This window comes from Pangasianodon hypophthalmus, chromosome 19 (assembly GCF_027358585.1).
Source record: "Pangasianodon hypophthalmus isolate fPanHyp1 chromosome 19, fPanHyp1.pri, whole genome shotgun sequence".
NCBI lineage: Eukaryota > Metazoa > Chordata > Actinopteri > Siluriformes > Pangasiidae > Pangasianodon > Pangasianodon hypophthalmus.
In genome coordinates this window covers 20,702,120-20,729,620 of record NC_069728.1, presented here as the reverse complement: position 1 = coordinate 20,729,620, position 27,501 = coordinate 20,702,120, and the positions used below count along the sequence as shown (strand labels likewise).

The 27,501-nt window shown below is 40.2% G+C and overlaps 2 pseudogenes; one reads left to right on the top strand and one right to left on the bottom strand.

The window, feature by feature from the left end:
• Positions 1 to 2,544: 2,544 nt before the first annotated feature.
• Positions 2,545 to 27,369, bottom strand: LOC113524749 (zinc finger protein 271-like; annotated as a pseudogene).
• LOC117599698 (T cell receptor alpha variable 13-1-like) lies at positions 23,417 to 26,119 on the top strand (annotated as a pseudogene).
• Positions 27,370 to 27,501: the final 132 nt, after the last annotated feature.

Genomic DNA, 27,501 nt, shown 5'->3' with positions numbered 1-27,501 from the left:
ACCAATGACAGGTGGCATGAATAACATTGATTATCTCATTACAGTGGCATCTGTCAAGGGGTGGGATATATTAGGCAGCAAGTAAACAGTCAATTCTCAAAGATGATGTGTTGGAAGCAGGAAAAATGGGCAAGCGTAAGGATCTGAGTGACTTTGACAAGGGCCAAATTGTGATGGCTAGCATCTCCAAAATGGAAGGTCTTGTGGGGGCTTCTGGGTATGCAGTCATTAGTACCTACAAAAAGTGGTCCAAATACAGTCTAAAATCTAAGTCTAATAATGAATTGGTTAAGAAAGCATTTTGTTATGTAACAAATAAAACCATATAATCATTGACATGGTAAAGTTTGTTTATTGTTAATGGAGGGAGTCCAAGCTGTAATTTTAAATTTTCCACCATGGTAGTCTTCAGGAAAGAAGGATTTATGCTTTTCAGTTTATCAGTAACATGAGAACCTGTTTTTTTCTCTTATTAACTTCAAGAGAGGGGAAAAAAGAGAGGCTGGTGAGGAAATGACTATTATAACTGCTATAATGTACATGGTAAAAGGAGCTAACTTGTCTTACCTTCCACTACATCAAATGTACCTATAAATCACTAAAAATGTATTGATGTGTTATGACGTATCCAAACTTTGGAAAAAGTGAAAGTCTTTATTCCAGTTAAAACAGTAACAAGAGGAAGAAAATTTTCAGGGCAGAGCAGCAGTAATCATGACCACAGGTCAAAGTCCCATTTGTTCATCTAGCCCTTTCCTCCTACAGACAGAGAATTCCACCACTGTCCATGGTCAAAACATACACATCATGACTTTAAAATACAAATCACTCTCGAATCCCTTTGTCTGAAGTTACAGCACTGTTTTAGTGTGATTGCTAAGGCAACAATTGTAGCGCATCTGTGAATGTGCAGCTCACTGAGTCTGGGTGCTTGGCCCCCAAAAATGCTACTTGCAGCTTTTATTATTATTATTATTATTATTATTAAAAAATAATGATTAAGTAAATATCACCCCCAGTGGCCAGTTCTTGCCAAATTACATAGAACAATAAAGATTCCATAGATTAACACACTTATCAAGTTTTGTGAGCATTCCTAAATGATCTGGAACTTATCTGAAATCATCTGAAAGGTTGCTGAAAGTTGAATGTTTAAACTGAAGTGAAGTGACTTGTGGCCAAGTATGGTGACCCATACTCGGAATTTGTGCTCTGCATTTAACCCATCCAAGTGCACACACACAGTAGTGAACACACACACACTGTGAACACACACCCGGAGCAGTGGGCAGCCTTTTTTTGCTGCGGCGCCCGGGGAGCAGTTGGGGGTTCGGTGCCTTGCTCGAGGGTCTCACCTCAGTCGTGGTATTGAGGATTGAGGGTGGGAGAGAGCGCTGGTCATTCACTCCCCCCACCTACAATCTCTGCTGGACCCGAGACTCGAACCCACAACCTTCAGGTTCACCTTCGGGTTGCAAGTCCGACTGTCCATCCATTAGGCCATAACTGCCCCAATGGCAATGTTTTAGAAGTAACCCAATGGAAATTAAAACCCAGTTACAGAACAATGCCGCACAACAAATTTCAGCTCAATTAGACTTTCAGTTCCTGAAAAACAGCTAGTTGAACTTAACTACTTCCTCTATTGGCATCCATACCCAAACCTTGCACATCTCCTCACAACATTCTCATGACGATGCTTTCTAGAATTAAAACTCTGCCTTACTAGGATTGATTGGCATGTGGAGGCCACGTTGTTTGCAAATCTCAATAAGATTTTGATAATTATTGAGGATTAGACTCTGCTGAGTTATTTGACACCAATATTGTGAACATAGGCCAAATATTCTAGGACTAGTTTGCAAAAATATATTTGCATACTATGCAAATTTTCATAAATTTGAGTGGGTGTGGCTAAATGGTCCAAAAGACAATTTTTTATGTGTTCTGTCAAAGGAATTTGAGGAAAAAGAAATTTCACTATTAACCTTAATTTTCCAGAGTTATACTTGTTTGTGTTTAAAAAACGTAAATAGTGCCCCCTCATGGCTAATTTGAGTAAGTTGCACGGCTTGTTTGTGCATCCCTAGAAGAACCTATCATTCAAGTTTCATGAAAAGAAGTCAGGGTTAACCCTGTTAAATGCCTGCTGAAAGCGGATATGAACTCTACCAAATTTCAGCTCAATAGGACTTGACAGAGTTCCTGACAGAGTTACTTGAACTTAGCCCCAACCCTATGTATGATCATGCCCCAAACTTTGCATATGACCTCAGAATGTTTTCGTGTATACACCCATCAGATTTCATGCAAATACATGCAACCAATCAGTTAAAGCGGTTTGAGTAAACTAGGCTCCACCTCATAATAATTGATTGGCATATTATTTACAAATGTCAACATTTTTTGATAATTATTGAGTTTCACACTCTTCTGAGTAGTGTAACACCATAGTTGCGAAGACAGGCCAAAAATTATCACAGATTTGAGTGGGTGGAACTAAATGGTCCAAAAGGCATTTTTTAAATAGATTAAGCAACACAATCAATTTAAAAAAGAAATTTAATGGTACACCTTATTTTCCAAGAGATGTTTTTGCATGCACCATCATGAATTGAGCCCCCCCAGTGGGCAGTTTGAGTGAGATTGCACCAGATAGTAGTGGGTCAAAACCTACCACTGAAGTTTTGGGATGATAGCACAGTGTTACCTCTGCCTGCTTAAATATGATTGACTGATTGCAGTCACATTTTTAAATTAATTAGGTTTCATCAAAAATCCACTTACACATTGGCACACAGATGCAGTTGACAAAGTTCTCACCTTAGCTCCACCCCCTATGTATGACCTCAAACTCTTGTCCTGTATATGCTTTTCAAGTTTCATGGGAATCCATGCAAGCACTCATGAGTTACAGCTGTTTATGTAATTCAGGCTCCGCCTCATTATAATTGATTGACCTGTGGTGACCATATTGTTTGCAATTTTCAGAATGTTTTGGATAACTTTTAAGGTTCACACTCTTCCAAATAATTCAAAGCAAGCTTTTTGAAGAATTGGCTAGAAACCTAGGAGGAGTATGCAAAAGTAGGTTTTGCATATTATGCAAATTATCTTAAATTGCAATTGGCAGGGCTAAATGGTTCAAGAGGCTTTTTGTTTGCAAGCACCCAAGGAATCCAGAGAACTTTTGAATTTTGATTGTAGATCTAATAATTTATGAGATATGGACCAAAATGTAAAACCCTGTGCCACAGCGCTACCATTAGGCCAATTGTGTTCATCTTTTATGTGTGAGTAGCGGCAGGGAGTACGACCTACTGACCAAGGTTCATGTCTCTATGACTGACAATTTGGTCTCCACAATTCGTTTTAGCGGAGAATCAGAATAATAATAATATGACAAATACTAACAAAAATAGGGTTACAGTACCTATGGTGCTTGGACTCCTAATAATAATAATAATAATAACAACACACAGGAGATAAAGAGGTGTATTAGTGATTTATATTTTGTTTGTGTGTGTTTCAAGCTCATAATGCTCATCTGGGTTTATGCCATGCTTTCTCTGCTTGGAGGTTACGTAGGGGGCGTCTCACTCTGTGTAGTCATGTGACATAACTGTCACTAATTAGCTGCATGAATCTACAGCACTGGACTGTTTATACTTAGCCAACAGGCTCTCTTCATACCATTTGCGTGTTTTTCTTACAACCGCTGGTAGTGCTAGTACTTGATTTCACAAAAATCCAAAATAATCCTTTAGCACCTCTAACCCATTTATGCAAACCACCCCTGAGGGTTATTAAGTGGGTGTAATAATCAGGTGTCCAAATACTTTTGGCCATACAGTATAGCTATGATTGATTGCGTGATTTGCCATAATAGCTTATCAGGCTTAAGGCAGGGGAGAAAGGAACCCGAGATCAAAACCCACTTTTCTGGCAGACACTGTAATTCCTTTATACTATACTTTATACTAAAACATGTGTCATAACAAGACATCCAGTTGTTGAAGTCCAATTCTAAAACATACAGGTCATTAACAATATAAATACATGGTATACTAATTATATATATTAATATATAATTTTATGACACACATACACACAAATATACAGTAACTGTATATCTACATACATTAAACAAATTTCAACATGATTATCTGAATTTATGATTCATGGAACAGAAGCTGATGGCTCCATGTCGGCATACTTCTTTAAATATCTTAAATGCATCTGAATAACAGAAATATTAAAAAAGAATAACTGAACTAAAAGAATATTAGAAACAATAACTGTGAGTAGTGATACAACTTCTGTCCTGTGTGAATTCACCAGTGATTTTCAAGAGCACTCAGTCGAATAAAACTCTTCCCACAGTGTAAAGCAGTGGTACGGCTTCTCCTCTGTGTGAAGACAGAGGTGGTTTTGGAGATCACTCTGTCGATTAAAACTCTTCCTACATCCTGAACAATAATAAGGCTTTTCCCCTGTATGAATGACTTGGTGTGCTTTGAGATGCCTCTTGCCTCGAAAACGCTTTCCACAGTCTGAGCAGTGATACGGCTTCTCTCCTGTGTGAATGCGCTGGTGTGTTTGGAGTTCACTCTGTCGGATAAAGCTCTTCCCACACTGTGAGCAGCAATACGGCTTTACTTGTATGTGAATGAGCTGATGATCTTGGAGATTACCATGTCGAATAAAACTCTTTCCACATTGTGAGCAGTGGTACGGCTTCTCTCCTGTGTGAACACGCTGGTGTTGTTGAAGATAACTCTGTTGTGCAAATCTCTTTCCACACTCTGAGCAGTGATAGGGCTTCTCTCCTGTATGAATCCGCTGGTGTCGGATGAGATGACTCTGTCGAATAAAACTCTTCCCACACTCTGAGCAGTGATGTGGCTTTTCTCCTGTGTGAATGACTTGGTGTTGTTGGAGATCACTCTGTCGAATGAAACTCTTTCCACACTGTGAGCAGTGATACGGTTTCTCTCCTGTGTGAATGATCTGGTGCTGTTGGAGATAACTCTGTTGGGCAAAACTCTTCCCACACTCTGAGCAGTTATATTTCTTCCCTCCATTGTGAATGCGCTGGTGTCGCTGCAGATTACACTTGTGGGCAAAGGTCTTCCCACACTCTGAGCAGTGATGTGGTTTTTCTCCTGTGTGAATGCGCTGATGTCGTTGGAGGTTACTCTGTTGGGAAAAACTCTTACCACACACTGAGCAGGGATAGATTTCTTTTTGCATTTGTTCATTAGAGGTATTACTGTTCAGACTGCCAGAGATTGTTTGCGTTTGACTAGAGCTTCTTGTGGGCAGATTCTCATTAATTTCTCCTGATTTTATGAGTCTCTGATATTCCTCATAGTGCCATTGTCTGATGTGATTTTGGAGATAAATTTGAGATGTATAGGAAAGTGAACACCAGGAGCAGGAGAAGACTTGTGACTGGGGATCGTTCATTTCTGGAGCAGGAGATGAACATCATTAGAAACACATTGTGAACCGGTACAAACGATTTGAACTATTTTTTGGAACAAAATATGAATGTAACATAGTCTTAATTAATAATAATTAGATTATGGATACTTGCAAGTTATGCAGTGTGATACAGAAAGTAACAAACGCATTTGTTACCTAGAAGATATCCTCTAGTAATCCTTGTTTTCAGATTCTGATCAAAATACTGCTTCACACATCTACACCAGTAAATCAGCCTTAGCCAGGCCATGCCTCAGGTGGAGTAACAATACAGTGGCACTTACTGTCAGCTGGTGGATGGGCTTTCAACAGCCACCATGTTTGCTAAAAACAATCTGAGTGTGGAAGATACTTAACTTCCCCCTTGAGATAGCATGTCCTTCCTGCCAAGACATCAGCAATGAAACTATATCTTAGTGAACCTCTACAGGGCCAACAGAAGGACACAGTGATTACAACTAAGCACGGTGTGTGATATTTTAACAAAGGTGACATGGGAAGTAGAGGTGTAACAATACACTCCTGGGCAAAAAAAGGCCCAATATGGCAAATATTACACTTTTAAATTTATAAAATATCCCAAAATATTTTGATGTAAAAACCAGTGTGTCTGACTCAGGAAAAATAATTGATTGAAACATAATGAGCTCCGTAGCAGAATTAGAGCTCCAAAGTCGGCTAAAATGCCCAAGTTCTGCAGCCTCTTTCTGAGACACCATAGATCACAGAGGCAGGGGGAGGGTGTTGTTTGAAAGCTACCGAAAAGCTTTTTTTACTGGTCCCTGCATTCCGGAGTTATCGGGCTATGAGACAGAAATCTCATATTAAAGATATTACTATGTTCTGCTTAAATCATCAATCAGCACGGCCTTGGCTTGAGCAGGAAATTGGCTTGCACAAAGAACAACATTCTTCAAAGTGACAATGAAGAAATAATGATTTTTTTTTTTTTACATTCTTTTCATCACATAACCCAGCTTGTTAGGAAGTTGGGGTCAGAGCTCAGTGTCAGCCATTACACAGAGCGAATGTATGTCCCGATTTTCTGATCAGTAGCCTTACATACTGAGCCACTTGTCTTTTTACATGGCACGAAGGCTTACTGCATGCTTGGTTATATGGGTCATTCCTTCAGGTTGAGATGGCCTCCATTTTCCAGCACTTCAAGATGGACCCACAGTTCAGAGAGGGGGAATTTAAGTCAGCTTGAAGCCACATGAAAATCATGACTCTGACACAGTCTTGTGTAAGCTTCAAGGAGTGGGATGTGGTATCCTGTGGCTAAACCTTGCTCACTAAAGCCACCCTGATTTGTTCATACTGCTATAAAGGAATCAGAGTTGGTCACTTGTTAACCGGATCAACCAAATGCTTTTACCTCTGCTCTTGCGAAATCTCTTTTTTCTCTACATTTCAATAAATTGAAAACTGAGTGTTAGTGACAGCAGTACCACAGACTGTTGTTGTACAGATGTAGCCTTCTTCATCAGCCTCTTTTAAATGCTTATTTTCACCATTCTGTTCATCCGCAGGGGTGCTGTGGCCCACAGAGCCTGAAGTTCCTTCACCTGAAATTCCATTATTTACATTTAAATACTTTCATCTCAATCAAAACTGTGAAAAAATATCTGAAGAATATATGGGAAGGTGTTCTTTAATCAGTCACAAATAAGGTCTATTGACTTCAATGATGTATTACTGAGCTTGAGACTGGACTCTAATACACCTTGTTCTCTTACAGTGGTAGTCTTCATCTTCAGATTCTTCCTTTATTACATGTTTCTGTTCATCCATAGGTGGGATGTCTCCCACAGAGCTTGATGTCCATCCACCTGAAAATCCATCAGATGAATTTAAACAGTCATGTAAAAATGTGAAGCACAAAACAGAAGAGTGAGTGAAAAGTAACAGCTGTGACATTTGGTCAGTAATAAATTAAGTGTAGTTAATACTAAAATGAGAATCAGACTGGACTGTAATGTGCCATGTTGCATTACAGAGGTAGTCTTCTTCATCAGGTTCTTCCTTTTTTATATGTTTCTGATGGTCTACAGGGGTGATGGGTCCCACAGAGCCTGGTGTCCCTCCACGTGAAGCCGTACAAGTTTCTATCTGCACATCCTCACAAAGCTAATAACCAAAGAAGAATAATACTTATTTAGTAAAGAAAGTCAGCAGTTGCTATATATCTCTTTGTGTGAGGAGATAATGATGATGTTGATTTGCTTGGTATGAAAGCATCATTGATTTTTTTTCCCCACTACTCTTCATAAAACAGATTTATAGGCAATAGCAGTCTGTGCTTACCAGGATAGCACGCAACCTAGCAGAGAAGGAAATCTGTAGGAAATTATTTTTTAGTATTATTTAGCATTAAAAATTATTTTTTCGCTGCTAGTTCCAATATTCAGTTGCCCCAAGCTTTATGAAACCACACAACTATCAGCCTATTACCAACATATGGATAACCTTTACCTGTGAGTGAGCAGGAGTGTGTGGAGGTTTCATGCAACAGCCCAGTTGTGCCTCTGCTGATTCCATTGCATGAAAATATGAGGTTCAAATCAATAATCTGGAAATAGAGGTTCAAGTCATTGTGAGCAGAAATCTGGACTATTCTGCAGATTAACAGACTCCATACAATCCAGGGAGAAGAAAACAGGGGAATCACAGTTACAGTCAATGACAGCGCAATACACATATACGTAGAGAGTTTTTTCCTTAATACTAGTGAATAAATTCATTCACTATTCACTAGTAGATAAAGGACAATGGGTTTCATTTATCAAGCTGGATATGAAGGGGTTTATGAATAAATCGTTAGTATGAGCATTTAAACATTAATTTTGGTTTTCATACTGTACTCGTGCTCCTGAGTGTGTGTCAATTTACACATAAAAGGCTAACTAATGTAAACCTCGACTGATTGACATCAAATTATACGATCTGCATGAATTACTGCACTTTTCTATCTGGAATATTCTGTGGAATTTAAACTGATTATGTTTATTACGCTTTTATCCAGAGCGACTGATAGAAGAGCTTTGGAGTCTTGATCAGAAACACATCCTCATGCTAGTTCACTCGCTCAGGGACTCAGAGCACCAACAAGAGAACGGTAAAATGGTAAAGTCAGCCAACCCAAATCCATAAATTAAAAGAAATAAAACTAATCATTCAATTATGACAAAAGAAATGGCGATGTACAAACGGAGGACGGCTGGTCTGTCTGCGCAGAGCCGTAAACAAATGCCTCAGATGATGGAAGATTTACAGCTCACTTATTGTTAATATTACATATTATTAAATATTTTTATTGGCACAGAAGTGAGTCAAAATAACTTCCACTTTAGTGTTTCAGCACTAAAAGTATGCACTATTTTTGTAAAGAAAAAGTACATGCATTAGGTGTGTAGCAAAAGAGTAGTGTGCAAGTACTGGGACATACTAATACGTAACGGAAGAAAACGTTGTTGCCTAGATACGCACACTGTCACTGTAAACAACCTCCTCGCTGCACTTCAGCTTTTAAAACTTTGGTTAGTGCTTAACATTTAAGTTCTTACACTTAAATACTAAAGACGCAGCACCAAAGTTACACTCGTCCGCCATGTTTGCAGGTTGAATTTGGCGAAGCAAATCGTCACAAAACTCCTCCTCCTCCCTTGCGCAAAGAGTTGTGGGTAATATTAGCTGAAAAAGTGTCCACAGATCCCCACTTCGAAAATCTACCAGAAATAGTCGACCAGTTACCTTTGGGATCCTCATTTCAACATACTACGGCTGCGTCCGAAATCAGTATGTACTGCATTCGATTCGGTACCTGCTGCTCAGCCGTCGATAGAGTATGTACTGATCAGTATACGTGTGTAGTATAAATACAATCCAGATATACTACATCCACCATGTTGGAACTGTCATGTGACCTATGATGTCATAGTAACCACAAAAAACTTAAAGAGCCAGCCAGATTAGAGCAAATGTTTTTTTTTGCTTGTGTAAACCTTCAACAAGTTAACAGCAAGCTAACCACAAGGAACAACGTTTAATACCTATAGCACTAAAAAGAGCCGATGCGCTGCCTTCCACCATTTTTGATTCTGACAGCTCTTCCGCTCCAGCCCCGTTGCCTTATGGGATAGCGCAGTGTCCACTGGTTCCATACTGCAGAATCTCGGCGGAAGCAGGAGATCGTCCGGTTATTTCTCGTGTACTGTTTTATGAATACTGAGAATCCAGACATACTGCTCCTTTGGGGTCTATGGTATAACAGGGTAGTAGGGATATTCGGACGCAGGCAGTGATTCGGGACACACTAATTCTAATCTCTGATACTGTTCAGGACGGATAGAAGGCGAATTGAGATGTTCAGTTCATTGATTGTTCATTTCATGCTCCCAGCTCTCTGTGCATTTGACCTTTTATGGAGTTTTGTGGGCGTCACTACGTCACTATGCAAATTAGCCGTGTCATCAACATACACACACAAGCACAAGAAAATGAGCGTTTCTGGTGGAAATTTAGTTCGGTTTGGTTTATACAAACATTTACACACAACTTTACTAAAAAGATTGATAAATGAGGCCCAATGTTAGTGATAGATAACTACATTATCCACGTAATCATTATGACCTGGTGGAGATGGTGGCTCATGCAATAATAAACTACAATAATTTAGCAAATGTTCACAAATAAATGAGTTTTTATTTATGTTTTTACTAAACCGGACTGTCAGATGAGTAGCATTGTCTCTGTTTCACAGCACTCTTAGTTTAACTTACCTCAGCTTTTAAATCACAATGTAGTGAACATCCTCAAATACAGACAATAAAAGCTGTTCTTTTTATGTAATGAGAAATAAAATCAGGAATAGTTTCACGGAGAAATAATTAACCCGATCAAAAAGCTCCAATGTTTACAAGGAGAGAGAAAATAAAAGCTTGTCTTCTTCTGTGGTGAGTTTACATCGCAGTTCATGTTCACAGCGCCGCCTGCTGGAGCTTCCTGTAAATCACGAGTCTGTTACCAGGGAAACCAAACCTGAAAACCAGGTGTGGCCTTCTCTCCATCTTTATGAGAAAAGTTCATGAACTTCCTGCCTCTGTGGTACTTACACTGAGGTCTCATTGCTGTGATTAATCCCAGTTTAAAGTTTAGTTAGAAATTTGCCAACATACTGCATATTGATCCCTGCTGAAAAAACAACAGAAACCCTCATAGTAATGGTTTTAATGGGAATTGTATTAGTTTAAATAGAAACTCTAAAGGTCGCTCTGGGTTTCTACTGGTAATTTGTTGCCATCTATTGTCTAGTATACCATTGTCTAGGATACCATTAAGGACCAGTAATGGTTTTAATGGTTAAGAGCTGGTGGTTTTAATGATTTTTGTACTGGAAACCATTAGAATATCTGTGATGGGTTTTATTATATTTTTTTTTTCAGCAGAGACTGCTTTAGATTTTTTTCTTTACAACAGACGAGAAACCAATGAGGATGTCTTGAAGGAGTGAGTTCTGTTAGATTGCAGATTTCTTGCTGCGGAGATTCCCCAGGAACTTTGCAATAAAGATCAGCGACATGTCACTTTTTAGAAGATATGGTTTATTTGCAATACTATATTTATATCCTGAATTTATTTATTTCTGTAAAGCTGCTTTGTGACAATGTCCATTGTTGAAAGCGCTATACAAGTAAAATTGATTTGAATTAAAATTACATTTTATTTTTATTTTTCCAGGAGTGACAAATAAATTTAAAATTAATTCAAGAATATCTCCAACTGCATTTTTTTTTGTTGTGATTTTTCCCCTAGAAATACCATCATACCGGTGTCCATAACACTAAGTGGCAGGAACAAAAAGCTCTGAAACACCTATTTAGATGTCAGAGGCACTCGACCACTCTGTTAATCACAAATCCATTACCAGCTAAAACCAAACCTGGGCCATGTTCAAAAATCACATGCTTAAATCTACCTTCAAATGCAGTCTTCACTGTTGGAGAAAATTCCATATGAATATCCTTCAATCAATACATTAGAAATATCTCAATTTTAATGATACGGCCTTTAAATTGCTAGTATAAAAGATGATAAGATGAGATGAGATGACATGAACTTTATCATTTTTACTTGGACTCATTATAGCTGCAACATTCAAACCCATTCGGTCACATACATACAACTGATTAAAAAGAAATAAAAGCAATGTACGTGTAATAAGAATAATAAAAAGATAAACAGTTAATGTCTTGTCAGACTAAAAGTGTGAAATCAAATAATAGATAGATAGATAGATAGATAGATAGATGCATAGCTCTTAACAATTGCACAGTCCATTATCTGTTGCTTAGTCACCGGTTACTGTTTAAAATACAACTTAAATTAAAATTGGAACAAATGACTTTTTGAAGCAGTCACCCTTGCACATTGGTACTCTATAACATCTATCAGTGAGTAAGAGCTGGTACTCAGAGTAAACAACATGGCATGGGTCGGCCAAATAATCTTGTAATTTTTGCCACGAAATGACGAGGAAACAGGTCACACCTGGCCATGAAACTGCTTATCAGTCAATTGTCCAATTACTTCTGAGCCTGTGAAAATGGAGGCACTATGTAAAAATGGCTGTAATTCCTAAATGGTTAATACAATATTTTTTTGTTAAAGCCCTTGAATTAAAGCTGAAAACCTACAGTTCAATCACATCTTGATTGCTTCATTTCAAATCCACTGTGGTAGTGTATAGACGCAAAATTACAAAAAGTGTGTCATTCTCCATACACTTATGGACCTGACTGTATTTCTGAAAGTTCTAACGGTCCTAAAGGGACTACTGCTGCATCTGCGGTTAACATCCCAAGCATCCTTAGCAGGAGCCGGAACCACACATAATGTCCTGCATGAATTTGTTTTGCAAGCGATGGGAGTGGCTAAGTTTCTCAATTAATCTAGCTTCACAATCATGTATTGTGTGCTTGGTTTCAGTATCAGGGAGCTTTTCTTTCAGTTCACCATAAAAGAAATTTGTATTAGGAGGTTTGACGTAGCTCGGGTTACCTGCTCCTTGTTGGAAAATATCTCTTGCTCTCTCAGGGGACAGGGATGCGTGCATGAATCTCATGAATAACCTTACTGCTAGAGCGGACAAAGGATAGAAATTTGAATTGGTATGCCTGTCCTTGGAAGGCCAACCTCAAAAACCATGGCCGACGTGAGGAAGACTCTACACAGAGTCAATCCACGAAAGGCTGCTGGACCAGACAACATTCCTGGCAGGGTGCTCAGGGGATGTGCAGACCAGTTGGCAGATGTTTTCACGGACATCTTCCTCCCTGAGCAGCACTGTTGTTCCGACGTGCTTCAAGGCCACCACCATCACCGCCGTGCCAAAGAAGTCTTCAGTGTCCTGCCTCGATGACCACCATCCCGTTGCACTTACACCCATCATCATGAAGTGCTTCGAGAGGCTCGTCATGAGGCACATCAAGACCCTGCTGCCCCCCTCACTGGACCCCCTGCAATTCGCTTACCGCCCCAACCGCTCAACAGATGACGCCATCACCACCACCCTCCATCTGGCCCTCACCCACCTGGACAATAAAGACACTTATGTTAGAATGCTGTTCATAAACTTCAGTTCAGCATTCAACACAATCATTCCTCAGCACCTGATTGGAAAGCTGAACCTGCTGGGCCTGAACACCTCCCTCTGCATCTGGATCCTGGACTTCCTGACTGGGAGACCTCAGTCAGTGCGGATCGGGAACAGCATCTCCAACACCACCACACTGAGCACTGGGGCCCCACAGGGCTGTGTGCTCAGTCCACTGCTGTTCACTCTGCTGACTCACGACTGTGTAGCAATGCACAGCTCGAACCACATCATCAAGTTCACCGATGACACGACCATGGTGGGTCTCATCAGCAAGAACGACGAGTCAGCATATGGAGAGGAGGTGCAGCGGCTAACGGACTGGTGCAGAGCCAACAACCTGTCCCTGAATGTGGATAAAACTAAAGAGATGGTTGTTGACTTCAGAAGAGCACAGAGTGACCACTCTCCGCTGAACATCGACGGCTCCTCCGTGGAGATCGTAAAGAGCACCAAGTTTCTTGGTGTTCACCTGGCGGAGAACCTCACCTGGTCGCTCAACACCAGTTCCATAACGAAGAAAGCCCAGCAGTGCCTGTACTTTCTGCGAAGGCTGAGGAAAGCACATCTCCCACCCTCCATCCTCACCATGTTCTACAGAGGGACTATCGAGAGCATCCTGAGCAGCTGCATCACTGCCTGGTTTGGGAATTGCACTGTCTCAGATCGCAAGACCCTGCAGCGGATAGTGAGGACAGCTGAGAAGATCATCGGGGTCTCTCTTCCCTCCATCTCGGACATTTACACCTCCCGCTGCGTCCGCAAAGCCACCAGCATTGTGGATGACCCCACACACCCCTCACACACACTCTTCACCCTCCTGCCGTCTGGTAAACGGTACTGGAGCATTCGGGCCTCACGACCAGACTGTGCAATAGTTTCTTCCCTCATGCCATCAGACTCCTCAACACCTAGAACTGGACTGAAGGAAGGAACACACACACACACACATACATACTGTATACACACATACACGCAACTGAACATCTTCCATGCACGTTTTACACATGTTTTGCACATGTTTTATGCTGCTGCTGCTACTATTATGTTTACATAATACAATACCATTATGTTTACATTACTTCAGCTATTTATTTCAAACTCTGTATTATTTGCACTATTGTCACTTGGCCACTTTCAAACAGAACTGCGTACTGGCGTAGTAGTTATTGTACTGTCTTGTTCTGTCTTGTGCGTCCGCACGTTTGCACTTTATGTTTAATTTATGTAGTCCCCATAGCTCTGTGTTGTTCTGTGTTGTCTTATGTAGCACCTTGGTCCTGGAGAAACGTTGTTTCGTTTCACTATGTACTTGTATATGGCTGAAATGACAATAAACTCCACTTGACTTGACTTGACTTGACTTGAAAAAGAATCCATGTTCTTGTGTTCAGGGACATGAAACCAATCCTGGGACAGAAAGAACATCTGGTACATTCACCATACTGAATGTCAGGGTCTTTAAAAACCAGTGAATTCATACATTTACAATTTATATCCTGAATGTATTTATTTCTGTAAAGCTGCTTTGTGACAATGTCCATTGTTAAAAGCGCTATACAAATAAAAACTGTTTGCATTCCTTTCAAATCTAGTATCGGACAAATTTCTATCCTTTTCTGAATTACAAAATATGTTGAATAGAGCCACTTGTTCTGGACATCAATTTCTAACCTTTACATCAATTGCTTTGAAGTCTCTATCAATAAATACATCCTGATACTGGTTCACTAGGTCATGGACTAAGAATACCATCAGTCTAAAAACTCTGTTGGTGAGGTAATATAGTAAGAAAAGCACACAGGCAATACGACTTTTTAAATCATGTCGTTTTCCAAGAGGGAATGAACCTCTTGGTTAGCACACAGCCATTGTCTGTGACAAGTCAAGTGGCTTTATTGTCATTTCAACCATATACAGCTAGTTAGTATACAGTCAAATGAAACAGCGTTCCTCCAAAACAGAACTACAAGAGACTACACATTACTACATAAAGTGCATGTGCCAGGGTCACTGATTGGGACTGTGGTTGAAGAAGCCCTAAGGATTCTCTTTCCCTGCCTTTCTTGCTTTCCTGGAAAATACTTCTTGCTGTGTTGCCAGCTGTAAAGTATTTTCCAAAAATGCAAGAAAGGTAAAGAAAAGGAGTTCCAAGGTGTTCTTTGGCCACAGTTCTGCCAGTTGTTGAGGGGAAAAAGGACTTCTCCAAAATGCAAAAATTGAAAGTCTATTTATTCCAATTAAATCAGTAACAAAACACAAGTGAAAAACACCTCAGATTAGCTGTTTTTTTTAACCAGAAGGATACAAAACCATTACAATACATACAGATTGAGCAGGAATTTACACTCAACTCCAAACATCTTGTATAGCTTTTGTCTGTGACAGTCTTTTTATTCCTAACTGATGAATTGCATAACTTCTTGGTGCAAGTCTAAAGGTGATGCCAAACATGAGTCATTGTCCATCTGCACTGTGAAGTTCCATCCAATGGATTCTGAAGTATTTGGCTGAATCTGAGCAGATAATATAGCCCTATACACTTCAGAATTTATCCTGCTGCTTTTGTCAGCAATCACATCAATTAATACAAGGGAACCAGTTCCACTGGCAGCCATATGTTCCCACACCATAAGATGAGGTGGTATGCTTCGAATCATGAGCAGTTCCTTACCTTCTCCATACTCTTCTTTTCTTATCATTCTGGTACAACAGTAAAAAAGTGTGATGTGCCATTCTTTAATAAATTACAAATTGTATTTGCTGGCAAATCAGTGTTGTATAAGAGGAATACTTTAATACTCAGACATAAAAACTCAAAAACTACTCAAAATACTCAATCTTGAAGTTTGTTGACTTAACTACATATCATTATAGCAGTTGCAGCCGTAAATGCACCTGAATAAATACATCTCTGTCCACACTAGAAACGCTGACATGGTTTCTCTGCTATTTGAATACGCTGATGTGAAAACATTACTACATTGACTACAACTCTTCTCACACTCTCAACAGTGTTATGGCTTCTCTCCTGTGTGAATGCGCTGGTGTGATTGGAGTTCACTCTTTTGAACAAAACTCTTCTCACACTCTTCTCAACAACAATATGGCTTCTTTTGTATGTGAATGAGCTGATGATGTTGGAGATATCTATGTCGAGTAAAACTCTTCCCACACTGTGAGCAGTGATATGGCTTCTCTCCTGTGTGAATGATCTGGTGTGCTATGAGATACATCTTGCCTCTAAAACTCTTTCCACATTGTGAGCAGTGATACGGCCTCTCTCCTGTGTGAATGCGCTGATGTGTTTGGAGGTTGCACTTGTGGGAAAAACTCTTCCCACACTGTGAGCAGTGATACGGTTTCTCTCCTGTGTGAATATGCTGGTGTGTTTGGAGATTATACTTGTAGGAAAAACTCTTTCCACACTGTGAGCAGTGATACGGCTTCTCTCCTGTGTGAATGTGCTGGTGTGTTTGGAGATTACACTTGAGGGAAAAACTCTTTCCACACTGTGAACAGTGATACGGCTTCTCTCCTGTGTGAATCCGCTGATGCTGTAGGAGGTTACCCCGTTGGGCAAAACTCTTCCCACACTGCGAGCAATTATAATTCTTCCGTCCGCTGTGAATGCGTTTGTGTCGTTGGAGACTACATGCTTGGGTAAAACTCTTTCCACACTGTGTGCAGTAATATGGCTTCTCTCCTGTGTGAATGCGCTGGTGTCGTTGGAGACTACACTTGTGGGCAAAACTCTTCCCACACTGTGAGCAGTTATAATTCTTCCGTCCATTGTGAATGCGTTGGTGTCGTTGGAGACTACATGCTTGGGTAAAACCCTTCCCACACTGTGTGCAGTAATGTGGCTTCTCTCCTGTGTGAATGCGCTGGTGTCGTTGGAAACTACACTTGTGGGCAAAACTCTTCCCACACTGTGAGCAGTTATACGGCTTCTCTCCTGTGTGAAGGTGCTGATGTTGTTGGAGATGTTTCTGATCAGTAAAACTCTTCTCACAGAGTGTGCAAGCATAGATTTCTTTCCGTATTTGTTCATTAGAGGTATTACTGTTGGGAGTACCAGAAATTGTTTGGTTATGATTGGAGCTTCTTGTGAGCATCACATTCTCATATTTAAACTCTCCTGGTTTTATCAGTCTCACATATTCCTCATAGTGGCATCGTCTGATGTGTTTCTGAAGGTAAATTTGAGATGAACAGGAAAGAGAACACCAGGAGCAGGAGAAGACTCGTGACTGGGCATCGTTCATTTCTGGAGCACAAAATGAACAGTATTAGAATTTAGAAATTTTTATTGTGAAATGGTAAAATCATTTTTTAGGAAAACACTATGAATGTAATATAGTCTCTTTGAATTATGCATGACTAGAGGAAGCATACATAATGCTCCCAGTCAACTTGTGCTTTGATTGACTAACAAAGGCATGTAGTATGATACAGAGAGTAATGTAAACACATTTGTTACCTGGATGATATCCTCTGGTAAAGTTTTTGCAGATTCTAAGGACTCACACAGAGTTATACTAAGGTGTCAAAGGGCTCTGACTGCCATTATGCCTCAATGATGCTACAGCACTAAAATAATGTGCAAGCTGCTCAAAATGCTGCTGCACAGTTCTACACCAGTAAAACAGCCCTAAGGTTTGCCTATGACATGGACATACCCCAGGCAGAGTAACAATACTTTGGTAGACACTGTCAGCTTGCAACAACCACCATCACTAAAATCAATCTGAGCATGGATGACATTCAACTTCCCAGATAGGATATCCTTCCTGATGGGAAGCTGCCATGACAAATCCTAGTAATCCTCTACAGGACCACCAGAAGTATGTGTGTGACACTTGTATGTGCGTGACTGTGGGCCAAAGAGCCAGGCACAAAGAAAAAAAGTGTTCCTCACAGCTCTCTACTGTCAGCAAGAAAACCATGGACTATAAAAGGGTTCTCTCTCTACCGTATACTCTTGCTCCCGACTAATGTGTCTGTCTCTCTCTCCCCACAGACAGCAGCGATGCCTCCTGAGTCAGACACACTAAGGCCCGTTTCACTGACCCCAAAGACTGTGCTGCCTGGCTGCTGCCATCGACCACCCCGACCCTCACCTGCACTTACGCACCTCACTCCTTCACCTACACTCCTTCCCTTTTATTAAATAAACACCCACTTTGGCACTTATTTTGGTCTCTCCTATGTCTGTGTTCAGTCCCTCACAGTCCTGAGTTGCTACTGGTGGAGAATGTGGGCATGAGCACAGACCTGACCCCCTCCCAACCCATGGAGCAGATCCTACAGCATCTTCTGGAGAGCAGCCTCCAGCAGCAGGCCGTGACACAGGAGCTGGCCCTCGGACCACATACCACGACCAAAGAGCTGCTGGCCCTCTGGAAACTGAGAACGGCCTCTGCTACGCCCCCTGCCTGGCCCTCCCTGAGACACACAGCAGCTCCTCAACAAAATGACTGCAGAAAATGATCTCAAGGCCTACCTCCAGGCCTTCAAGCGGGTCATCGCCCAGGAGGGCTGGCCCGAGGAGGAATGCGCCCAGATCCTCATGCCCCTTCTTTCTGGGGATGCGCAGCTGGCCTACCACGCATTCTTGCCGCTGACTACGAGCTGCTCAGTGAAGAGATCCTGGCCTGCAGCGGGCTGTCACCGACCACCGCAGTGGCAGAGTACCACAGCTGGGCCTACTGGCCGGAAGCCACTCCCCAAACTCCCTAAATGGATTCCCTGCTTCGCACCACCTGGCGGTGGCTCCAGCCCAACAAGCACACCACCACCGAGGTTGTGGAGAGGGTGGCCATGGACCGGTATTTGAGAGCCCTGCCACCTGAGGAGTAGAAGGCCATCGACATGCTTTACCCCAGTAACCCCAGAGAGATGGTAGACGCTCTCGAGTGTGTACTCACCACCATGGCGATTGGCAGGGGGGAAAGGAGGGGTTTTAGCCCTAACCCATGTCGAGAAGGCAGACCCCGATGCCCAGACCCCAGCGATGGCAGGAATAGGAGAGTGCCACCCAGCCTCCCCGCCTATACCTTCCCACCCAATGAACCCATGCCCACTAAGCCGGACCCGCACCCTCTACAACAGGCCCCCAAACCTTGGGTCGCAGGTTGTGCCATCCATGCCCACACCCTGAGGCAGGCCCCCACATTCATGGTAGAGGTAGATGGCACACCCACCACAGGTCTCCTAGACTCTGGCAGCACCATTACCCTTGCCCGGCTGGTGGTCCTGCCAAGGACAGCCCAGATGTGCGGAAGTCTCGCTGTCTCCTGTGTTCACATGGATGTGAGAGAGGTCCCTGCCACCCATTCCTGGGGTTTTCATGCAGTCTATTGCTAACCAATCACGGTCATAATGAAATGAGTAGATGGCATGTTTAATATGGTCCTTTTCTTTGTAATAAACTGTAAAATGATCTTTAATGAGAGTGTTAAAGTAACAGCGTTACTTAACCACAGACTGTTGTTGTACAGATGTAGTCTTCTTCTTTTTTATGTTTACTCTGAAATCCTCCACTCTGTTGGTCCACAGTGCTCATGCATCCCACAGAAGTTGATGCTCCTTCACCTGAAATTCCATTATTTTAATTTAAATACCTTCATCATATGAAACAGAGGTTCAAACCTGAAGGCTAGTTAATTACACAAAGTGTTACTGAGTTTAATACACCGTGTTGTCTTACAGTGATAGCCTTCATCTTCAGGTTCTTCCTTTATTACATGTTTCTGTTCGTCCACAGATGTGATGTCTCCTAGAGTGCTTGATGTCCCTTTACCTGAAATTCCATCAGTTGAATTTTAAAACAATCATCTAAAGCAAAAACGTGAACTATAAAACAGAACAATGAGTGGAAATTAAAATCATTATAAAGGTATTGGTTTAGTAACAAATAAGGTCTAGTTATACTAAAATGTACTACTGAGCAGCAGACTCTAATGTGGACTGTAATGAATGTGTCCTATTGACTTACAGGAGTAGTCTTCATCTTCAGGTTCTTCCTTTTTTACATTTTTCTCATGATCCACAGGGGCGATTTGTCCCACGGGGCCTGATGTCCTTCCACCTGAAGCCGTACCAGGGTCTTTCTGCCCATCTTCACAAAGCTAATGAGCAATAATACTTATTTAGCACAAGAAAATTAACAGACTTTATATATCTAGAGATTATTATCCAAGAAAATGATAATAACTTTGATTTGCTTGGCCTGAAGGGCCCTTTAATTTTCTTTTCCCTGCTATTAAGCAATAGCAGCCATGAATGATTAGCATGATATCAAGGCTACCAGGGAAGGAAACCTTTATGCATTGAGTCATTGTTCTTAGCAATTAAATACAGAAGACCAGTAAAACTTTTACATCGTGTTAATGCTTTCACACATCTTAGACCCACAGTTCATAATTAGCATCCAGTCTAATACTTAAACGCATGTTAACTTTATAGCAAAGGTGACAAGTCATAATAAATTTATGAGACCCAGCTAGATGCCATCCATTGTGTTGTGATGCCTTGCATGCATTGCTGAGCCTACAGAGTTTTCTTTTATGTGGACACCTGATCCTTAGAACTGTTCATCTGTCACAGTGGAAAGGTGCAAAAGGCTCCCTTGACAAGCAAGACCTTGGTTTCCAACTACTGCTTTCACTTGTGGTTGGAATGCCCTGGTGGCCTTCTACCCATGAAGATCTGTTGTCCCAAATAGACAAAGAGATCTGGAACCCTCAGCCAGGTCATCTGCACCTGTGCATCTTAATTACCAACTGAAGTCAGCAACCTAGCAGCTCAGGAAACACTCCAGAACACAAGCCCCTAGAACATGGGCCTTATATGCCCTTAAGTGGAAGCTGTTCTGCAAATGGTGTTTATCTCATCGGCTGGATCTGGTGCCTGGCCCAATTCCACTGCTTAATTGCAACGATACTAACTTTTCTTCAGGGACAGGCACAAGGGGCAAGTCCTCATCTACACTAAAGGTCTATGTGCTGGTCATGACAGTCCACCACAGTTCAGTGGATTGCATCTCTCTGGGAGATCATGGGTTTATTATAATCTTTCTAAAGAGGCCTAACACTTTCATCTCTTCCCTAAGAGAACAGCGGGGGATCTCTCCACTGTACTGGCCCTTAACCATACTATTTAGGATGCTAATCTGAAATGGTTGTCGCAAAAAAAACATTGTCAAAAAGAGTTATACAACTCTGTGCTCTTGTGATCAAGTTGCCTTACATGCAACTGTTGAGCCTACAGAGTTTTCCTCTGTGCCCGGTACTAGTACGGTATTATTTAGACAAAACAGATGCTCATATCAACTGCCACGATGAAAGATCTCTAAAGGTCTCTAAACAAAAACTTCCCAACTGGGTGGAGGATTTCATCACCAATGCTTACAGACAGCCCTATTGTTTAGCATCACAAGCATTAGAGACATGCCTCTCCAGGAAGTCTGTGATGCTGCTACCGGGTCATCACCATGCATTTTCTCCAGGTTCTAAAAGATTGGAACTTTCTCAGGAGCATGAGCACAGCAGTTATCTCTGAGTACCTTTCCAGTTAGAAAGGTGGCTCAGGGTCCTCGTGACATACGTTATTCACACATCATAACAGAACCACCTAACAGGTACAACGGATAAATCCTTTTGTTTTTTGTTTAAAAAGGACATAAAACGTATGTCCTTTTTCAACAAACCTGAATAAATCTGTCATCTGCTATGACAAAGTGTTTTGCTTGTTGTAACCCTTTGTTGTTCCACTATTCAGTTATCACAACTTCATAAATTTAGACAACATCAGACCAGTACACACATATGGCCAACCCTTACCTGTGAGTGAGCATGAGCCTCTGCAGGATTTCTGAAAGAGCTCAGCTGGGCCTCTTCTGAGTCCATTATACAAGGGCTAAGGGGTTCTGATTCTGGAGAAAGAGTCAGATCATCATAAGCAGAAATCCAGAATATTCTGTAGACTTACACACTCCATACAAACCACAAAGGTTTAAATTAGAAGAAGACAAGGGGTTATACTGGAAAATTTTATTTGCGTATATCATAAGTTTTTAATGATAAGTCATGAAAAAAATGATGTTTTGGGAAAACATTCATTATTGTTCAAGGAGGAAAATAAGAAGTGAAACAAGTCCAGTTCCTGTTATCGTTAAGCACGAAGTATTCCAAATGTCAGCTAGGCAGAAGAAGAACGTGCCAATGTCTAGTAACTGAGAGTTACAACAATAGGCAAAATCAGAACCTTATGTAATTATGTCCATAATAGGTAACGAAATGCTCTAAAGGAGTGAAAAACAATGTATAAAAGGGAGCACCTGAAAGGGGAAGCACCTCTTCTGGGTGCATGATTTTTGTAATGCATACTGAAGACGTCTTGTTGCAGCAATAAATGAATAAATAAATGAATTTATTTACCTCTATTTCTAGATTTCCACAACAGGGTCAATCCATGTGAAATCACTGGAGGCCTTCCAACTGACCATCTCAGATTTGTGTCATACTTTCTGGAAATAATGTCAATATTCCCAATAAATAGTGTGCAAAACGTCAGGTTTGTATCTACATTCGTTTCTGAGATATAGATGCTTTAAAAAAGGGGGTGTGGCCCTGTAAAAACTAGTGCTACAGAAAAAGTTACAACTGAGCTATTCATGATAGAAACATATTTTCAAGGACTGTAGCCTTCTTTATGATGTCTTTAACGTCTAAAGTACAGTCAGGTCCATAAGTATTGGGACAGTGACAATTTTGGTAATTTTGCCTTTTTAGACCATGGCTTGAAAATGGAGCAAATTCCTTACTGATTCAATTCAGGCTAAAGAAATCAGCACTTGTCATTGGAAAGTTCACATTCGGTAGTGCAGAACGCCAGATTCAAAAACACACATAGTGCTACAGAAAGCTATGTGACTCTGACAGCACAACTAACTAACATCAAAATTAAAAAAAAAAAAAAAAAAAAAAGCTCTGTGCTTCAAACACGCCCACACAGGTTCGGACCAGTAACAGCTTAGCCAAGTTTAATATTGTTACATTATACATATAAAATTTTTTGTTATATGCAGCTAAGAGTCAGAATGCGTCACATACACACTGTCATTAAGTTTTAATTATTGTACTTTTATAACATTGAATGTTACGCTGACGAGGATGTGTTTTATGCTATAGTCAGTAGGGTCAGTATAAACTACTTAAAGTATGCAAAATACCAATAACAAGGATCAAAAGTGTTTTTAAATACCATCGTCCTTTGCCGTCATTGGGATGGTTCCCTTGAGAGTCAGTCTTTTGTATTTTTAGCTACAGAAACATGAACGTAAATAAATATTTAAGCTCATTGAAGGCACGAAACTGGAGCTTAAGGAACTTCTAAAGGTAAATTTGCATTGTTTATTTTGACTGTTAACAAAGTAGAAATTAATGTCATTAAAAAATATATTTTTGGACCCAAAACATTGGCACTGACCAAAAAGCACTTCATTAAACTTCTTCTATCAGAGAGGTTCCAGCACACAGGACTGATAGAGCTCCAGTAGATCATATCTGTAAAGTCATGTGACTCATCACAGCATCAGAATAGACAAGAATTCACTGTGAGCTTCACATCTCCTTACAGCTAATGGACCAATCAAATCAGTCCACAGCTTCAAAACATCCAATCAGGCGTGAGTCTGGACCTGGTTTTCTACTGAACACACAAGTTCCTTACCTCACTATCACTTTGTCTAAACAGGAACGATGATCACACTCTTTGTCGCTCTTTACTCTCTGCTTTGTCTCTGCACAGCTGGTGAGTAACATTTTGAAAACTTTCATTTAAAATAGTAATATTACATATTTAACTAATTTACTGACATCATTAAACATTAAATATTAAACACTTTTTTGCAGTAAAAACTTCTGACATCAAGGAGCTTCACGTGAAAACAGTAAAGCGTGGAGAAAATGTAACTATGGAGTGTAACTTTAACATCAAAAAAAAGATAATTTATTTTGGTACAGACAGAGTTTTGGAAAATTGCCTCAGTTATTTGCAAAACCATACAGAGGCACTTTGGGCTACACATTTGCTGAGGGATTTAAAGATAGCCGCTTCAGTATTACTGTAAATGACCATAAGTTTGATCTCAACATTAATGAAACGAGAGAAGATGATGAAGGAGAATATTTCTGTGGAGAATTGGATGGAAGTGCACTAAAGTTCACATCTGGAACACGTCTGCAATTTGAAGGTAAACAGTTTTACTCTGATAACCTGCTAATTCCAGATCAACACTTTAACCAGAATTATGTGTAGATATGCATTAAATGCTGAATATTTCACATTATTCATATTTAGATTGTAATTGTAAATTGTAAATTGCTGGTTTTCCATTTTATTTGTAAAGGTAAAGAGATGAAACTCTGTCCTACACTTGGAACGGTTAACAAGAACACAGATTCTGTTACACTCCAGTGTTCAGACAGCAGCGATGGAAAAGGTAAGAGTTTTGATCAAATAAGCTTCCTTTCACTTTCTATAACAGAATCTTCTCTAGTTAAAACCTTTTCCTGTTAATAAATCATATGATATTTATACAAGTTGTGCATTTTCATCATTTCAGGAAATGAACATTGGATTATTGCCTTAACAACCTCCATAATAATATCTCTTATTGTAATCGTGGTTCTGATTGGAGTTTTATTTAAAAATCAAAGAAGAGGTACGTTTACTTTTATTATTATTTTTAAAATGAATTTATCAGTATCACATTACAGTTATTACATTACACTTACAGTTAAATGTTACTGATATTTATTATTGTTTTATAAAGGGGCTTCCAACGACCATCCAAATAACACAAATCAGGTAATCCAGTGTTTTATCATGTGTATTGATTTTCTTTAAATAAATACAGATCTGTCCTCGAGTCTACAGGACATGTAGGATTATAACTGACATCACCTTACAAAATACAGTAAATAACTTTTTTGTGAATCTTTTAATCCGCTCTGGTTTATAAACGGCTCTTGTTCTTTATCATGCTGATGATGATGATGTCTTGAACTATGCAGCTGTGAGTTTTGCTAAGAAACCTTCATCCTCCAGAACATCCAGAGACAAGAGCCGTGAAGATAAAATAAAATAACAAGTTAAAATAAAATAAAAAGAAATCAATTCAGACCTGAAACACTTCTGCACAGTGTAACTACTTGTTGTCATTAGTCTTTCATTAAGTTTGAATAGTTTCTATTTAAATTATATTTTGAATATTTTCTCAGCATTTTCTCGTATATCACCCTTGATTTATAGAACATAAAAACATTTATATGTTTTATGATTCTAAATTGTATGCATCAAGGTTTCTGTATTGCCTAATCATTGTAGATTTGTAGTCAGTATACTGTATCTGGAAATATAATGCGTCTTATACGTCTTTTACATTTTAAAACGTTTTAGTGCAAGAGGGCTGAATAAAAATATTCGACTGCAACATGAAATTAAGGTTCAGATACTAAATTTTTATACCAGATCAAAATGTATATTAATGACTGATAAAGTACTAATGTGTTCTTTACATTAAATATTTTTTAATTTTTAGAATTCCGATTGTATATTGATTATAAAAATCTGTAAAAGCTGTATTACACCATTTTAACATCACTGACATCATTTTAAGTTAGTTACTGTAGCATCAGCTCCACCGTCAGCACTTCAGCCACTCACATTACGCCGTTCTCCTGCCTCCTGATCTTACTGCGCTCTAATTTCCTGCTCATTTCCTCTGTGGATAGACTCAACACCAGTGCACTTTCCATTGATCTCTGCAAGGTTTTGTGACTTTTATTTTCCATCTCCATTTGTTTTTTTCCCCTTTTGCCTCTTTCCTAAGCCCATTGTGTTTCTACATCCGTTCCCTGTTGATGTAGATCTGCTAATAAAAGTATTGCATCCACTCTCACTCCAGTTCGTTACAGCTACGTGTAACTTGTTTGGATTTGGGATTTGCAGCAGCACTTGGTACACGGGTTTTGCATTAATGTTTTATACAAATTAATTCTTAAAATATTTATATCTAACAAAATGTATGAGAGTATTCTTTAATTAATAAACAATCTTCCTTTATTGGTTATAAAACCTTTTGCCCCTTACAGCAGATAACAGGCTTCACACAGATACACACTATAGACAAAAGTATGTGCACCCCTGACTACAGATCACACCCAAATGTGCTCTTCATCTCATTCCAGATATATTCCCCGTGTGTTTGCTGTTATAATAAGCTCCACTCTTCTGCGAAGTCTTTCCACTAGATGTTGGAGCGTGGCTGTGGGGATTTGTGTTCATTCAGCTACAAGAGCATTAGTGAGATCAGGCGCTGATGTTGGGATGTCGAGGAGGTCTGGGGTTCATTCGGTGTTCCAGTTCATCCCAAAGGTGTTCAGTGGGGTTGAGGTCAGGGCTCTGTGCAGGACACTCGAGTTCTTCCACTCCAACCTTCACACACCATGTCTTCATGGAGCTCGCTTTGTGCACAGGGGCATTGTCATGCTGGAACAGGTTTCAGCCTCTTAGTTCCAGTGAAGGGAAACTGTAATGCTACAGCACACAAACACATTCTATACAATTGTGTGCTTCCTGCTTTGCGGAAACAGTTTGAGGAAGAACCACATATGGGTGTGATGGTCAGGGGTGCACATACTTTTGTTCACAAGCAGTTGAACTTGCCTTTATGTGTTGATATCCTGCAGCCCAAATACTTGTCTGGATAAGGCTGATCCTCTGCAGGTCTTTTGTCCACAAAGTGAAAAGAGCAAATGCTCAGCTGCTTCGCTGGTTTCTTCAGATTCAGAGCTTTTTACCCAAAGCTGAAGATCTTCTTCATTTTTAGGACCAGGATGGAGCCTTGCGTTTGTACCAGTTGCTATGGCAACCCCTAACTGCACAAACAATACCGGGTTTCCGCCGACGCATAACTGTTACCGTCAAACTCCAGCGGTTACAGATGTTCTGATGTACAGAAGCTGAAATAACCGGAAATGGACAACCGGAAGTCTTACACCAAACCCTTCAAGACCTTTCAGACCGCTGAGAATAATATTATTTATATCATATATTAATATTATTTATATTATTTATATTATTTATAATAATGTTTTCACGTACAGGATAATATTTTCACACTCAGTATGAAAAACACTGCGGCGCTTCTTCTTCTTCTTCTTCTTCTGTGGTGAGTTTAGGGCGGAGTGAATGCTCACAGCGCCGCCTGCTGGAGAATTCTGTTACTCACAAATCCGTTACCAGGGAAACCAAACCTGAGCTACATTCAATTTACCCTCTAAATGTTT